We start from the raw sequence: 16,658 nt of genomic DNA on the forward strand, positions 1-16,658 counted from the left end.
TGTAATAGTCTCCACCTTCCCCTTACCCCCCCCCCCCAAAAAAAAAAAAAAAAAAAAAAAAAAAAAAAAAACAAGCATCATCATCAGAGGGGTGGCCAGCAGGGTTAGGGAGGTGGTTGTCCCCCTCTTCAATGCCATCATGAAGCTCCATCTGGAGTTCTGTATCCAGGCCTGGGTCCACTAGCACAAGAAAGACATGGAGCTGTTGGAGCAGGTCCAGAGAGGACCATGAATATGATTAGAGAGCTGGAGCACCTCTCCTATGAAGAAAGATTGAGGGAGATGGGCTTGTTTAGCTTGGAGAAGAGAAAGCTCAAGGGAGACCTCATTGTGGCTTTCCCATATTTGGAGGGAGCTTATAAACAGGAGGGAGACCATCTTATTACATGATCTGATAGGGATAGGGCAAGGGGGAATGATTTAAACTAAAAGAGATGAAATTTATATTAGACATTAGGGGAAAAAAATTCGCTCAGAGAATGGTGAGGAGCAGTACAAAACTGTGTGGGTGAACTAGGGTTCTAGAATTTAATTAGAATTGTGAGCTTCTTAAGGTCAATACCAAGGCATCTCAAGTTAGATTTCCCAGCATAGGACCACCCTGAAACAGTTACTTAATTTCTCCGCACCTTTTTTACTGTTAATAAACCAGTGTGATAAAAGCGGTTTAAGAGATGTTTAACCCATGAAAATTATCAGCAAAGTTTGTGGCTCAACCTTCCAGTTCCATCTGGTCTCCAGAAGTATCAGGGGAGGAAAATGACTGTTGTGTCCCCTGTTGTCCCTCTGATAGCTTGTGATATGTTATGTGACCTTCTCTGCATAGCACAAGCTGAATGATTTCTAGTGATTTCCTACCATAATAACATTCTGTAGGAAGATATGAACTATAGATGAGGAATTCTGGTCAGTAGATTTTTCTTTTTCTCTTTTTGACTGATTGTCTTCCCTCACAGCCCCTAGTTTTGCTGCTGAATTTGATGGAATTGAGGTTAAGTTCATCAATGAAGTTACTATACTTTTCAAATAATTTAAGATGCAATATTTGGGCTCTAGTTGGGATGCTGAGACAGTTATTCATGTGTATATATATTTGATTAGGAAGAGAGGTTAGAATTGCAACAGGAACATGAAGACATAATTTGAGGATTTGTAATGCTTTTTCTTTTCTGCAGTTGTCTGCTGTCTGCTAAATATAATCAGGCAACAGATTTTAACTAGTAAAATTATAAAAGACTCCAAATTTCTACATCTATTTTTTGCATAGTTCATATTCTTGCTTTTGTGCATATCCTGTAGGATTGTCACAGTTTGTATTCTCTGATCTTGCAAGCAAAAAAACCTTCAGAAAGGTTTTGAGATGCTTCTGTACTATTTTTGAAGCAGCTTCTTATTGTCCTTACTCATTCATTGAAATAATCTCCTGACACTTCAAACTCTTCCTCTGCTTCTCCTCCTCCTTTATTTTCTCTTTAAGTATAAATCTAATACCCACTAATCTAAGGACCTGCTGCCTTGAGAGGTGCTGGAAACACTGCAGCACCTACAAAATCCTATGATGATGAGGCAGTGACTGCTGGGACAATAGGAAAACGCAGTGAGGAAAATCAAGGGAAATACTTAAAAGGAATCAAGGATTTATCTTTTAAGGAGGTGACAAGACCAGCTGCCCAGCTGAAGTTCCTCTACACCAACACATGCAGCTTGGGAAACAAACAGGAGGAGCTGGAAGCTACTGTGCTACTAGAAAACCTCAATATAGTTGCTGTCACTGAAACCTAATGAGATGATTCCCATGACTGGAGTGTGGCTATCGACAGCAAGCTGTTCAGAAGGGACAGGCAAAGAAGGAGGGGAGGGGGTGTTGCTATCTACATCAGGAAAGGAATGGAATTTGAAGAGCTGTCTCTAGAGAGTAGTCATGAGCAAGTTGAAAGCCTATGGGTAACGGAGACCGAGGCAGCAAAGGGAGCTTTGTGATCGGTGTCTACTACAGGCCACCTGATCGAGTGGAGCCTGTTGATGAGTTCTTCTACTTCCTGCTACAGGAGGCATTGTGATCACAAGCACTCATCCTTCTGGGGGACTTCAACCACCCACACATCTGCTGGAAAAAATAGCATGGCAAACTGTAGGCAATCCAGGAGGCTCCTAGAATGCATTGAGGACAACTTCCAAAGTCAAGTAATAGATGGCCCCACCATGGGTGATGCACTACTGGACCTGTTGCTCACCAATGTGAATGAACTGATTGGTGACATCAGGATTGGAGACTGTCTGGGCTGTAGTGACCATGCTGTGGTTGAGTTCATGCTCTGGAGTGATATGAGGCAGGCAAAGAGTAAAATTAGGATGCTAAATTTTAGGAAAGCTAACTTCCAGCTCTTCAGGAAGTTAGTCAACAAAACACACAGGGAAACTGTCCTCATGGGCAAGGGTGCAGAGCAGAGCAGGCAGATCTTTAAGGAGGCTTTATTCAGGGTGCGTAAGCTCTCCATCCCCAGGTTAGAAAGTCAGAAAAGAAAGACAAGAGATGAGCATGGCTGAACCAGGACCTGCTGGTCAAACTGAAGAGCAAGAAGAAAATGCACAGGCACTAGAAACAGGTACAGGTACCATGGAAAGACTATAAAGAATCTCCTAGGCTGTGTAGGGATGGACTCAGGAATGCCAAGGCCTAGCTTGAACTGAACTTGGCAAGAGATGCCAAGACAAATGTCTGGATGGAGATCACTTATGAGTGGTGTCCCACAGGGATCAGTGCTGGGACCGATACTTTTCAATATCTTCATCAGTGACATTGACGGTGGGGTCAAGTACACCCTCAGCGAGTTTGCCAATGACACCAAGCTGTGGGGTGTGGTTGACACACCAGAGGGACAGGATGCCATTCAGGGGGACCTAGACAGGCTTAAGCAGTGGGCCCACAACAAGGGGAAATGTTTTCAAGCTTAAAGAGGGCAGATTTAGGTTAGATATAAAGAAAAAGTCTTCTACAGTGAGGGTGGTGAGGCACTGGAACAGGTTGCCTAGAGATGTGGTTGATGCCTCATCCCTGTAGACTTCTAAAGCAAGGTTGGGTCAGGCCCTGGGCAACCTGATCTAGTTGTGTATGTCCCTTTTCATTGTAGGAGAGTTGGGCTAGATGATCTTTAAAGATCCCTTCCAACTCTAAGGATTCTATGATTCTATGATAATAATGATCTTTTCTTAACTCTTCTTTCCTTTTTAACTTACTTTGATTAAGAGACTGTGCAGTGGTGCTAAACAAGAACAAGAAAATGCTGAAATACAAACAGGATCTGAGAATTTGGCACTACTGTTAACTAAATCTGAGTGTTTGGGTAGATTGCTTAACTATAAGAGTAATGTTTTTCTGAGAATTTGACAGTGGAGGAGAAAAGTGAAAATGGGTGTGAATAATATAGAGCCAAAGAAAGCTCTGGAAGTGTAGCAAGTGCAAGAAGTTCTATCACTAAGCAGGTAATGATATAGATTGATTATTTTTTGAGAGAAACGACAGGCAAGGACAGTATTACAGCAGTCAGAGGTAGTTTGAAACTAACAATTAGATTGTCCACCAAGGAAAGGAAAACTGTGTATTAGGTGACCACCAATTATGCCTCTTGTGATAAGCATTTGGCTGCTTGAATACGCATTCAAAGTATCTTATTTTCCATTGTAGAGAGTCACACCAGTACAAGATTGAAGGCATGTTTCTAAAGGATATTACACAAAACTTACATCATTAACAGCTTTAACTGGGTTCAGGCAATGCCTTCTTTACATCTGTCTTTCTTTACATCTGTATCAGAAATAGCGTAGCCAGAAGGAGCAGAGAGGCGATAATCTCTCTGTACTCAGCCCTGGCGAGGCCACACCTCGAGTTCTATGCTCAGTTTTTGGCCCCTCACTACAAGAAAGACACTGAGGCCCTGGAGCATGTTGAAGTTGCACCAGGGGAGGTTCAGGTTGGATGTTAGGAAAAACTTCTTCTACAAAAGAGTGATCGGGCATTGGAATGGGCTGCTAAGGGAGGTGGTTGAGTCACCATCCCTGGAGGTGTTTGAGAAACGTTTAGATGTTGTACTGAGGGATGTGGTTTAGTGAGGAAATACTGGTGATAGGTGGACAGTTGGACTGGATGATTTTGGAGGTCTTTTCCAGCCTTGGTAATTCTGTGATTCTATGGCCGTGATTGTTGTATTTTTTTTTTATTTTTTTTCTGATCTGTTTTCTCATCAGTTTCTTAAAAAATCTTAATAAAAATCTTCTGAGACTCTCTTTTGCTATCTGGAAAACTACTGGCCTTGCATCTTGACCACTGAGCTGTGAAGGCTATGAAGTTTTTAAATATCAAGAAATCCTTCTAATTGAATTTTTCAGAGCATTAATGTTGATAGTGAACAGTGATTTTGAGCCTTTGAGTAGCAGCTAAGACACTTGCTATTTCTCTACATCTATTTAAACACATTCTTAGTATTTTAAGGGTTAGAACATTGAGATAACCTTCTAATTACTGCCTTTCCTCCAGAAGCAATATAATGTCACCGGCATGTGATAATGCTATTAATAAACCATGGTATTTTGAATACACAAGCCAAGTGAAATCTTTCAAGCTTAAATGTAGCATGGATATAGGGATATTGAGTTTTCCTGGTTCATTTGCAAATCTATGTGTAGTATCTCTTAAAATAAAAAACCTAACTTTATTTTTTAGATAATTATGAAATTTTTTTAGATATTTGATTGGTGTTCTGTTGTTGAATTTACATTGCAAAACACTTGAATCTAGTACAGCAAAAGGAAAAAAAATAACAAGCTAAGTAAAACATTACAGCTAATTCCTTCCTTTATCTGCCATCTTCCTTCTTCTGCAAGTACATCATCATATTAAGAAAGAAATCTTGGAGGGCTGAAGATGTCAAGCTTTGTTAAATAAAGATGTTTTATATAGCAGGTTTCCATCCAAGATAATACCTTGGAAATCTCTGGTAAAATAAAGGCTTTTCAGTCAAATCCATCACAGGACTGGCATGTGCCAGTTTTGCTTGACAACAGAACAAGAATGAAGAAAGAAAAGCAGACTGAAGCTCTGACTCCTTTCAGATTCAGCTATAAAATTTCTTTTTAGCAGATCAAAGCCTCACAGTTGGATTAAACCTTTTAACTCCTCCACTCCAATTCTCTTCAGAAATTAGAGATCACAGGTAACTTATTACAAAATAACAGATACTTTTACTGCATTTCTTCCACATTGAGTTATAATACTAGATTGCCTGATAACTGCTGTATTTTGCTACGCAGTGCATTTTGGAAGATTCAGCTAAAGCCTGCTAACTTGATGTTCTTCAGTATTCCAAACAGGCAGGTTCCTATGCAGACTTAACATTATTAGAAGAATATCAATATATTTAACTTGGTATATTTTCTTAATCAGCAGCATATACTCTAAACTTTAAAACAAGGTTTATGATTCTGGACACTTCATGCATACACTGTTGTGCTGTCAGCGACGTGAGGGAATTTAAGTTCCTGCTCTTCAGTGTGGTGCTACTGTTGGGAGTATCCTTATGACTCTTGTCTGTGTAGTGATTTGTTTTTTTAAGCCTCTCTGTAGTAAATACATATATTTACTCTACGGAGGGAAAGGACCTGGGGGTGTTGATTGATGCTTAGCCAAACATGAGCAAGCAGTATGCCCAGGTAGCCAAGAAAGCTGATAGCATCCTGGTTAGTATCAGAAATAGTGCTGTCAGCAGGAGTGGGGAAGTGATCATCTCCCTGTACTCAGTTCTGGTGAGGCCACACCTTGGGTACTGTGTCCAGTTTTGGACCCCTTATTAAGAAAGACATTGAAGCCCTGGAGCATGTCCAGAGAAGGCCAATGAAACTGGTAAGGGGTCTGGAGCAGTCTTTTGGGGAGCAGGGAGAGAACTGGGATTATTTAGTCTGGAGAAGAGAAGGCTCGGGGAAGACCGTATCACTCTACAGTGACCTGGAAGGAGGTTGTGGTAAAGTGGAAGTGTAGTGGAAATGTTGAGTCACAGCTTGAAACAGTGATTGAGCACCTGGTTGGAAGGCAGGGCCAACCCAGGGGAGTGCAGGTGTAAGCAATGTGCCTGAAAGACCAGGAGGGGTGGAGACCTCAAACCTCATATAAGGGTTGGTGGGGGGTGGGTGTGGGTGTGAGGTTCTCACAGGAGGTCTCTGTGTACCTGAGGCCTTCTGAAGGTAAGCAGTTTCTTTTCTTTATTTCTGTGCCCACAGCTGTTGCATTTGAGTGAATCCTCACTTTCTGCTGCCTAGGACATTACTGCTGTGTTACAGGAGGTCAACCTCTACTGTTAGGTGACAGTAGTATGACAAGAGGAAATAGCTTCATGCTGTGCCAGGGAAGGTTCAGGTTGGATATTAAGAAGAATTTCTTCTCAGAAAGAGCGGTCAGGTACTGGAACAGGCTGCCCAGGGAAGTGGTGGAGTCACTGTCCCTGAAGGTGTTTAAAGAGAGGGTAGATGGTGTACTTAGCGACATGGCCAGTGGCAACACTGGTGGTAGGTGGATGGTTGGAGTACATGACAGAATCATAAAGATTAGGGAAAAAAACCCTATGATAATTGCACATACTCACTGTATAGCTCAACTGGTATTTTTTACTTATTTCATTTCTGCTAACATGTCTGTGTGTATATCAACAATGAGGAAAACAGACCTCTTTTATAGAGAAATAGTAGTGTTTCATCACTGCTTGATCTGGTGAGTGAAACGTTTGCTAATTAACTCTTTTGTGGTAACATTGGATTGCTTTACGCAGCAATCCTTGTCGCTCTGGACAGCAAGTCTTCAATGAGTTGTGTCCAGTCAGTCCTATCTTTTCTGCTCATCTTGACAATTATCTTTTGGGTGAAGGAGTGTAGTGTCTGAGGCATGGACTCAGATGTTAATGATCCAAATTGTTTATTACAGGTTTTAACATTCCTTATATACATTCATAAATTTTCTCTTTTAATTTTCCCACCCACCTTTACATGTCAACAAAACATTCCACAACAACTCCTTAACTGTGCATGCAGGCACTTATCCAATCAGAGCATGAGTCGTTCCTAGCCACGCGCTCTTCCTCCAGTCAGGGTCGTTAGCATGGGGAGATCATGCAGCTTACTTGACTTTGTTTTTCTCTTCTTCTGGAGATGTCCTTGGTTCTCAGCCTTGCTTTCTCCTGCTGTTTATTTTGCTCCGCGGCTTCTACTCTGAATAGTCTTTCTTGTATTCCCACAAAGGATTGCCTGGCAAAACCCTTTATTTGTGGTAAATCCAAATAAATTAATTCAGCTCTTCCTGTTTGTTTGTGTTTTTTTTTTTTTCTCCACAACAGCTCAGGGATTCAGTTCTGTGATAGGAACTTAGGTCAGATTTATGACATATGAACAAGTGGGAAGGCAATCCTACAGAAGTAAGAAACAAAGCTGGAACATCTGACTTCTAGTACAGCAAGGAGACAACTCCTTTTTTTGCTGCCCTTTCAGCCCTTCTTGAAAAGAGGACCAGGTGTAGTACCCACAGCAGGTTGTAGACCAGCTGTGGAAGACTGGGGGCTGAGGACAGCCCTTTACTAGGTAAAACAATTAAAGAATGACAATTTGAACTGAATAAGTTGTTGATAGTAGTTCCCAGGTGGTTTAAGTTAGTAGAGTACCAGCTTAATTAAAACATTTCCTATATCTTGATTTTCTTCCTGTATGTTTGGGACAGGTCTTCTGGGAATTGCATGTGGGGAAATTTGCCTGGAAACACTTTCTTCTGTGATTATGCAGGGATTTCATTGTAATGATGTTGCTAAAACATTGACTCATGGGGGAAAAAAAACCCTCAATTCTGACTTGAATACTTACCAGTTCTGCAATTCTAGAGCATTTTTTTTCTGCAATATTGTAGCCGCCTTCTTATGAGAAGACAGATGAGGAGAGGTTGATCTGATTCTGAGATGAGGGGGTCATTTATCTGTTGGTTACATAATCTGCCCTGACATACTCTTACTCATCCACACTAGTTGATGCTTCTGTAGTTTAGACTTTTTCTTGCAATATTTTCATTGCTAGAAAACAGAACAAAACGGTATACAAATGCAATAGCTACATTGTTCTGTTCCTAAGTCTTTGTCTTTAGATTTTTCTAAACCTTAATTTAATTCTCTACATTCTTGTCCATTCAAGTTTTTCAAGAGATATGAAGAAGAATATGGTGGAACAGGATTTAACTGGATCCTCAAATATTATTCTTTTAAAGGGAAAATTTACTTTATTAAATTCAATAATAAAAACGAAGCTGAGGTGACTAGTGCTACATCAACTTCCACGTGAACTTTGTTTTCCAGGTGAAGGAAAACAAACTGCAACATTAGGAAAAAAAAATATACTATGTATGTAAATTCTGCCACTTTCAGCAAGATACTTCATCTTTAACAATGGATATATATATATTTTTTTCCTCGGATTCTGCTGCTTTTGCTGCAAGATTTCATACATTACTGGCATTTAATTTTCACAATGCGCTATTTTTTGTGGTAAGCCTCTTAATCTAAAGAAGAGAAAATGCAGGGGAAGGAAGGTGTGGTGCAACAAGTTATGCTGTGTTATACATGAAATTCCTGTTCTTTCATCTAATCCTGTTAGTAGGAAACAGGAAGATTGAAAACAAGACTGGTTGGACCTTCGTTAGTTAATAAGCAGTCACACTGATATTTTCCTGTCAGTTCTCTACTGCACAGGTTCTTCTGGGTGGATCTGATAAATTTAAGATGAAAGTAGAGATTTTAGGGGGAAGTTAGGTACATGCACACACTGCACAAGGTAACTCATTTTTTTTTTGCTTGTGTACACTCAAGCATAGCGACATTTTATGTACAGTTCCAAGAACAAAGGTTGTCCTTTTTATTAGAAGTTGCAAGACTGTTCAGGTTAAATCTATTGTTGATGTAGTTAACTGTGTGCAGAATGGAAGACCATATTTGTGCTGTTGCTAGCTACTTAACCAGTGTAGGTAATAGCTTTAGGAGTTTGAACTATTTGTAACAGCTTGAGCAGCACTGTTGTATCTTCATCTCTGTAACTAGTGCTAATTTGTATGAGCATGTCTCCTTGTTCTTCAGTTTCATTGGTGAAGATGGATATAACTTCTAGATAGGGGGAAAAAAAGTCATCCCACAATAACCCCAGTTCAAAGTAGTGATACAAATTTTCTACAAAAACAGTGTTCTTGAGAAATCTCTACCCTCAATGCACTCTCAAAAGGCAAAATGGCCCAGGACTGATATGTTTTCATTCAAAGTGGCACTTTGGTAAATTCAGATAGGTTCCAGTAGGAATATCTACTTGTCATGTTCTGTCTTCAGTCCTTCATGCTGTAAACAACCAGCATGGAATTGTCACTGAAAATAAAATCTTGCCATAGAATTTGGTTATTATAATAAAAAGAAAATGGAATGTGTAAGCACCCTATTTTGAAAATAAATAGTTGTGTTTTAGACCTATGTTTCACAGATGCCTTAAGTCTGTTTTTCTGTAAGATAAGGAAAAAGTATCATACTGAAATTTACTTCAGTGATTAAAAAAACACAACAAAGTGAGAGTCTATGGTTCTATATTCCAACCCAACCTTTTAGTTCTAATGGAATTAATTCCCCCTCTTCTTGCACCTTCTTCACATTTCTTGCTCTGCTGCACAAGCATTTGGGAAAACTGATAATGTAAAGGAACATTAAGCCAACTACAAACTCAGTACTGTTTTGCTTGTTGCTGGATTAAGCCATCCACCTTTGAATAGATAAATTCATCCAATTGATTTCTTAACAATCCTTCACCTTTTCGTTGGCATTCTGCTCTACTCAGCACTCAAAGACTTTTTAGTCTGACGTGTATGATATCTTCAAACAAAGTTCTGCGATCTTCAAGACAGGCCAAAAAGTGGTTCTCTATTCTCAGTCTGAAAACTTGCACGTATTTTAATGAACTGTTCATGACATAATCCTTTTTGAAGATGTATGCAGCAAGTTCCCCATATTTTAAAAAAAAAAAAAAAAGGATAACTAAGCAATTTTTTTTCTTCACTCTTGCCTTCCTTTCTACTTTTGCCTTACTATCATAGGAAATAGAGTAGACTAGATAGAATACAAGCTGATTACTTTCATTCAAGTTATGGGCAAGTAGCTCTTTGGAAATTTTGAATCCCTCACTCATTAGTTGTTAAAATAAGTAGTTGAGATCTGGTGTTTAAATTTTTACCCTGTTCTATGGAAAATACAGGAAACTTTTAGTCTGGGAGGCTTAAAATATTTCTGTAGGCTCCGGTGAGAGTGGCCAGATATATAGTCATAGTTTTCTCCTTGCCTTTTTGATGACAGATTTGATCTTGGCTGTGCTTTGAGAAGCATGAGCATCACTGAGAAGTACCTCCTCCTATAATGTGATATGGTAAAGAATGGACCCATAAAAGGATTATGAGGGGCACCACTGTTGGCTGTGTTGAGCTCTGTGCATGGCTGGGCTGTGATTCTGATTTTCACATTGTATAAAAACAGTGCACAAAACTTTGTCAGAGGTATCTGGCTTCCATCAGCTCTGAACATTTCTGAACATCCTCTCTTTTTCTGCTTGTGCCTCTGCATTTCTCCTTCAGTTCTCTTTTATTTATGGGTTTTTGTAATAGCTGGAAAGAAATTATGACCAATCAGTTGTCTACTTTCTCTTGCATGGCCTAAAGGGAGTAAACTTATATCTTGCACAATAAGAGACACAGAGCCACAGAGAACACCGGTCATTGTTGCTAAGGTGACTAAATAAAAATAATTAAAAATCTTTTTTTTTTGCCTCAATCTGAAGAGATCAACCTAATCTCTGGTTTTGTTCTTAGTGAGGCTTGGAGATGGTCCATGATTTTACATATTATCTTTTTGTGAATAGGACACCTGTTCTTAATTTTGATGTGTTAAGGTGATGGAGGTCTCAAATGGGACTGTATGTTTAGTAAGATCTGGCATTTTATGTTGTTTATGTGTCTGGATTAGAAGACAGCTAAAATAAATGCTAATTAACTTTCTCAATTTTTCAGTTGGAAAATATTATTTGCTTCTTAGCTATTTCAAGAAAGCATTTTTTCAGAATGGCTGGACAAGCTCTGCAAAGTTTTTATCATCCTCTACCTTCACAAAGTACTGCTGTGTTGTAAGTGTATTGTCAGTAGTAGGTATAGCGAATAGGAAGGGGTTTTTTTGTGCAGTTAATACCAAAAGACAATGCTTAAAATGAAATAACTTGCATATTGCCATTCTCCACACACATTCCCCATTTTATAAAGCACACTGATATTGGATGTTATCACAGATTACTATTTAACAATACAGATAGCGTAGGAGTGGTGTTCATTGATGGTGGGAGTGCCACAAAAAGCAATTTGAGGATATGGTTGGAAGGAGATCTGGCAGGAATATCCATGAAATTTGATGTGGCTTTCTTGGTTGACAAAAATTAAAATGCTCTAACCCATGTCATCAGAAGGAATAAGTACATTCCTTTTCATGGACAATTTTCATTAGCTTCATGACATATGCCATCAGTGTGTCTCAGCAGCGTATGACTCTATAGCAACAAAATTCATAATTGTTCTACTTGTATGAAGCCCTTGAACTAGAGTCTTAGACTACCTTTGGGTATCAAGCTTTCAGAGACCATTGGTTGTGTGTTTTTCTTTGAGTGTTCTCATGCAAACATACTGTTTCTGCACTTGTAGAATGAGATTTCTAGGAAAGTGACTGTTGGTTATTTCCAGGTGGTTACTGCTGTCTACACAAGTCAATACTGCTTTACTGAGTGAAAAGGGAGCGCTATTAGATTGAAAATATTCCTGGAAACTGGCAGCAAAAAAGAAGGATCAAGGAATCTGTGTGCTTACTGCCCAGTGGGACAGTAGACGTAACGACAACACTGAAAAGGTTGAATGTCACTGCTATGGATTCTTCCAGTAACATAACTCTCATGTGTCCACGTCCCTGTGTATCCTACCTCAGGGGGATCTCTTCAAGCATGCTGAGAAACTGTCTGATATCATTGCATGGCTTCTTTCTATCATTTTTAAAAGATGATGGCAAGGGAGAGGTTCCTTGTTTCTGATAATTGATCAATCTCCCACTCATCTTCAGAAGAAGTATGCTACAAGAGTTGTGTCTATACACACAAAGGACAAGGTGACTGAAATCTATCAGCACAAACTTAACAACAAAGGCAAGTTGTAGCTGACCATACTAATTGCTTATATGACAAGATTATGATTTGAATGGGCAAAGGGAGATCAGTCAGTATTTTTTTTTTTTTTAACCTTGACTCTAGTATGGATTTTTACATACTTTCCCAGTGAATCTTGATAGTTCAATTGCTGAGCTACAAACTATTAAATTTGATGACTATATAGTTTATATAGGTGGCTATAAATTTGAGTGGAGTGGTGGGCTCAATAAGCTATAATCAATGGGGCAAATTCCATCTGGCAGTCAGTTTCTACTACTGTCTCTTTAATACATTCTGGGGTCAGTCACATTTAATATTTTCATTAATCATCTGGATAATGAGACCGAATGCATATATGGTGAATCCCAAATTGAAGGCAACACTCAATATGTTGGTGGCCAAGCTTATGTCATCATGATAGAACCAAGTTTCTGGTTGTGTCTGCTGATCTTTTGAGGGACAGACCAGAACACACAGAACATAGCAGCTGGGCAATGCATTCTGGGTTGTCTGTTCAGAAGAAAATAAGACAGTGGCAAGTCATTTACGCGGATGGCTCACAAATGGGACTAGAAGAATGGACTCTGCAAAGACTTTTGAAATTAGGAATTTACTAAGTTTTCTAAGGATTCTATGAAGTTCAGTTGTGTTTCGCAGAAGAAGAGAAGTTCAGAATGCTCTCAGTGGAGAGGCTAGGGATAACTAAGAGTAAACTAGTTAAGTGTAGATTAACAGGGTAAGGTAGGGAAAGGAAGTAAGAAAGCATGACATGGTAGAGTAAAATATGGGAATTGTGAACAGGCTTATCCAACAGAGGTTTAGTCATATCTTTATAAGGTAGAAAAGATCTTTATTTTTTCTCCTCTTCAATCAACAATCTGATTCAGAACATCCATGCGTAGTCTACTCTCCCCAGGAAGTGTATGTGAAGAGGAATGTTCGTAGGCTGCAACGCAATGCATTTACTCTTTTTCCTTTATGGCAGCATTTTGTAAAACAGGACTTTTTTTGCCTGTCTTCCTACCTGCCATTCTGTCAATGTATCTTTATTAATATTACTGTCAATAAGCAAGAGAGAAAATGATATTTTTGATAGAAACAGGGAATATTTTAAAGCCAAATCTATCTTCTGTTTGCTGCTCCTGGAGAATATTTTGCTGAACAAAGACAACCTAACTCATTATAATTGCTCTGAAGCAACATGTTTGAGGGGGGCTCTGGGGAAACCTGAAAGATGTACGGTACATGGATATGTAAGAAATCACAAGAAAAATGTAGTTCTGGCCACCAATTAATGCAGACTAATTGATTAAGCTTTAGTTGACCTTAATTGCCCATTAGAGAGTGTCAAATGGAAAGTCAATAGGAATGACAAAATGTAAAAGTGCATGTTGCCGTAAATCAGGTGCATTAGTGACATCTGTTGAGAGTTAAAAATGCTTCTCCAGGAAAATGTTCAGGATTTTAGTGCTTTCCTCTCAGAATCTTCTTACGCTGTAATGCTAGACTCATGAAGAAAAAGTGTCTCTGATGGGGAGATTGAGTACATCTCAAAAGATGATTAAAACCACTGTTTTTTAAATAATTGGTTTGATGTCATGGGAGTGCTTTTTGAAGAGAATAGGTTTCCCAAAATGGGCAATGGTATGTGAAAGATGTGGTTGGTGGTGCTTCACAGACACATAGCTGTTAGTATCAAACTGAGTGCAGTCCAATCTTCTCGATTCAGTTTAGCTGTAATGTTGTAAAGTTTTTGTTTTTCTTACCCAAAGAAACAATATCCAAAACCAGGAGAATCTAAGGGTGTAATAAATTACGTTCTGTCATTCTGTACAGAAAAGAACTTTCTTATGTTTTGTAATGTACTCCGTGGGTGTTGTTTCTTCCAAGTTCACATTTCTGGAAAGAGGGAGGGAGTTTCTGATGAACTCGTTAGAACAAAGTATATTAGGTAACATAAACAACAGGAAGAAACTGTTTTCCAAACATCACTGCCAGTTAGTCTGACAGTTCTCACAATCCAGATTTCTTCAGTTCAGGTAGCTAGCCAAATATGTAGTGCTGTACTCATGAAAGACGTATGGAATCTGTACCAAGTAAGACAACAAACTTGGAATTTGTCTATCTTACGCTTGGCTAGGCTTATATCATGTGGTAAGGAAGATGACCACAGCAACATAACAAAGCTGTACATCTTTTGAACCATTAAAAAATTAAGTGTGCCTCTCTTTCATATCTGCACAAAGCTGATATTGTGTAATTGATGCCTAATTATGTCCGTATTTGAAGTCTTAGATAGAAGTGAGCTGACGCTTCTGATGCCTTCGGGAATATTCCCCAAAGATGTATCTCCCTCTGAGCAAACTGAGAACTAAAGTGAGAGTGATATTCCTATATTGCTAGTATTATATTGACTATAATAGATAATTATCTCTTTCTATAGTGGAGGTGCCAAAAACTCCATTGTAAGAAGAGATGATTGGAAGGGGGTGGAATTGTTAAAAGTAAGAAAAAGAATCCCCCATGCCTCAAAGCATAGGGATATACTTCGACCTTTCTCAATTGATTTTCCATTCTAACAGTTTATCTCACAGAAAAAAAACCACATAAGTTTGTATGAATTCTTAACATCATCTTTGCTTGTAGACTAGTGAACTACAAGTCCATATATCTACTGCCTAAGAGCAGTTTCATAGAATATTTATTTTGAGTTGATATTTGTATTTACAGTGACTTGTGCTGAAACAGCTCAAGTATTCAGGACTGTGGGTGGTGTACTAAAGCATAACATTGAAGTCTTGATCAGTTGTTTTTTGTCTGTGAAGTGTGACAAAAAAAAAGGTAGTGAGCAACTTCCTTATTTTTAAATTATCCCAAATTGAAGTAATATTCATTATTTATAATATATAATAATAATATATTATATTTAATATATATAATATAATATATAATAATCCTTGCGTTGTAAGCAGATTCAAAAGTTTGAGATATTGATTACAAGGAAATGTCATTTCAATTAATTTCAGCAGTTAAATTTACAGTCAAACTACTAACTTGAGGATATAATATACATATTCTTACCTGGTGTATTCAAAATGTATAAAATCTGAGTAAAAGAATGTAAGTAAATAGCTGGAGCTTGGTTAAATGTTGATCTTGTTTCTGATGCCTTTTCTAATGCTAAACAATACATATGTGTCCTTCTGTCTGTATCCTGAAGGAGACTTTTATACCTAGTGAGAAAAATTCAGCAAGCATAGGAAGCATATGTCTGCTTTGCTAGTGCAGCAAACCTACATGTTGGATAGAGTCAATTTTTAAAATATCTTGCATAATTGAGATGGTTTTCTAGTGTGTATTGCCCATTCAAATAAATTATTTCTTTTTCCTTCTAGAATTTTTAAATTTATTGGAAAGGAAAAAACATAGTCAGGAAATAGTTCAGCAAACTTATCTAATATTCTTTCATGTTTTCTAGACACAAATTTAATGATAAAAAAAATGCAGTCACGCTATAGTGATAAACTTAATTACTCATTTACCAAAATGCATAAAATTGATTGAAAAGGCCATTCAAATCCTAAAAATTCTGCTTCAATTGCTTATATTCTTCTAATAAATAATACTCTGCAACACTTTTGTAAATCAGTTGGGTAAATTATTCCAGTAACACCCTGTTAGCTGTTTTATGATTAAATCATTGCTTTAAAATACAGATCTTGTGTGTGTGTGTGTGTGTGTGTGTGAGTGTAGCTATATTAATAGAAAGGAATGTTTGATGCACAAAGAAGCTAGGATAAATATTTGCTATAGTAATTGTTTATTATGACAGTCCTATTTTAATGCAAGCAAAACATAAGAATTAGTGTTATCTTCATAACAGTTTATACAATTCATTTTTTAAAAAAAAAAGTTATTCTGTTCTGCTTGATTTTATTGGTATATGTAAATACCAGAAATAATGTTAGACTAGTAAAAGAAGAGTGAATAGTTGTTGCTTGGAAAAAATCACTTTGTCCTCAGGAATCAAATCTAACTATAGCCATGTTCTTTGTCCAAAAATATTTCTGTTCTTTGTCATACAATGTATGCGTTACTTCAAACATGATTTTAATGTGATAGAATACAAATGTTCTAAGTGTTGCTGCATTTCTAAAAACATCTAGCTTCTAAGCAAATATAATTTTCTTATAAAATGGTAAATACCATGGCACATTGTATTGCAACTGCTACACCAATGTGCAGTAATACTATTCTAGTACCAAGGAAAGAAGATATTTGTGACAGGATATTATATTGAAACTGACTTTCGCTATCTTTCATATGTAGAAATTGCTTTAGTATTGAAATGTTAACACCCAAGGATTTTTCTGTCTGCT

General features: G+C 38.0%; 1 long non-coding RNA gene across 1 annotated transcript in view; it reads left to right on the forward strand.

Annotated features, from left to right (window-relative positions):
- Positions 1–16,658, forward strand: part of LOC110392557 — a 62,723-nt gene that overhangs the window by 26,192 nt on the left and 19,873 nt on the right. The window lies entirely within an intron of this gene.

This window comes from Numida meleagris, chromosome 1 (genome assembly GCF_002078875.1).
Source record: "Numida meleagris isolate 19003 breed g44 Domestic line chromosome 1, NumMel1.0, whole genome shotgun sequence".
NCBI lineage: Eukaryota > Metazoa > Chordata > Aves > Galliformes > Numididae > Numida > Numida meleagris.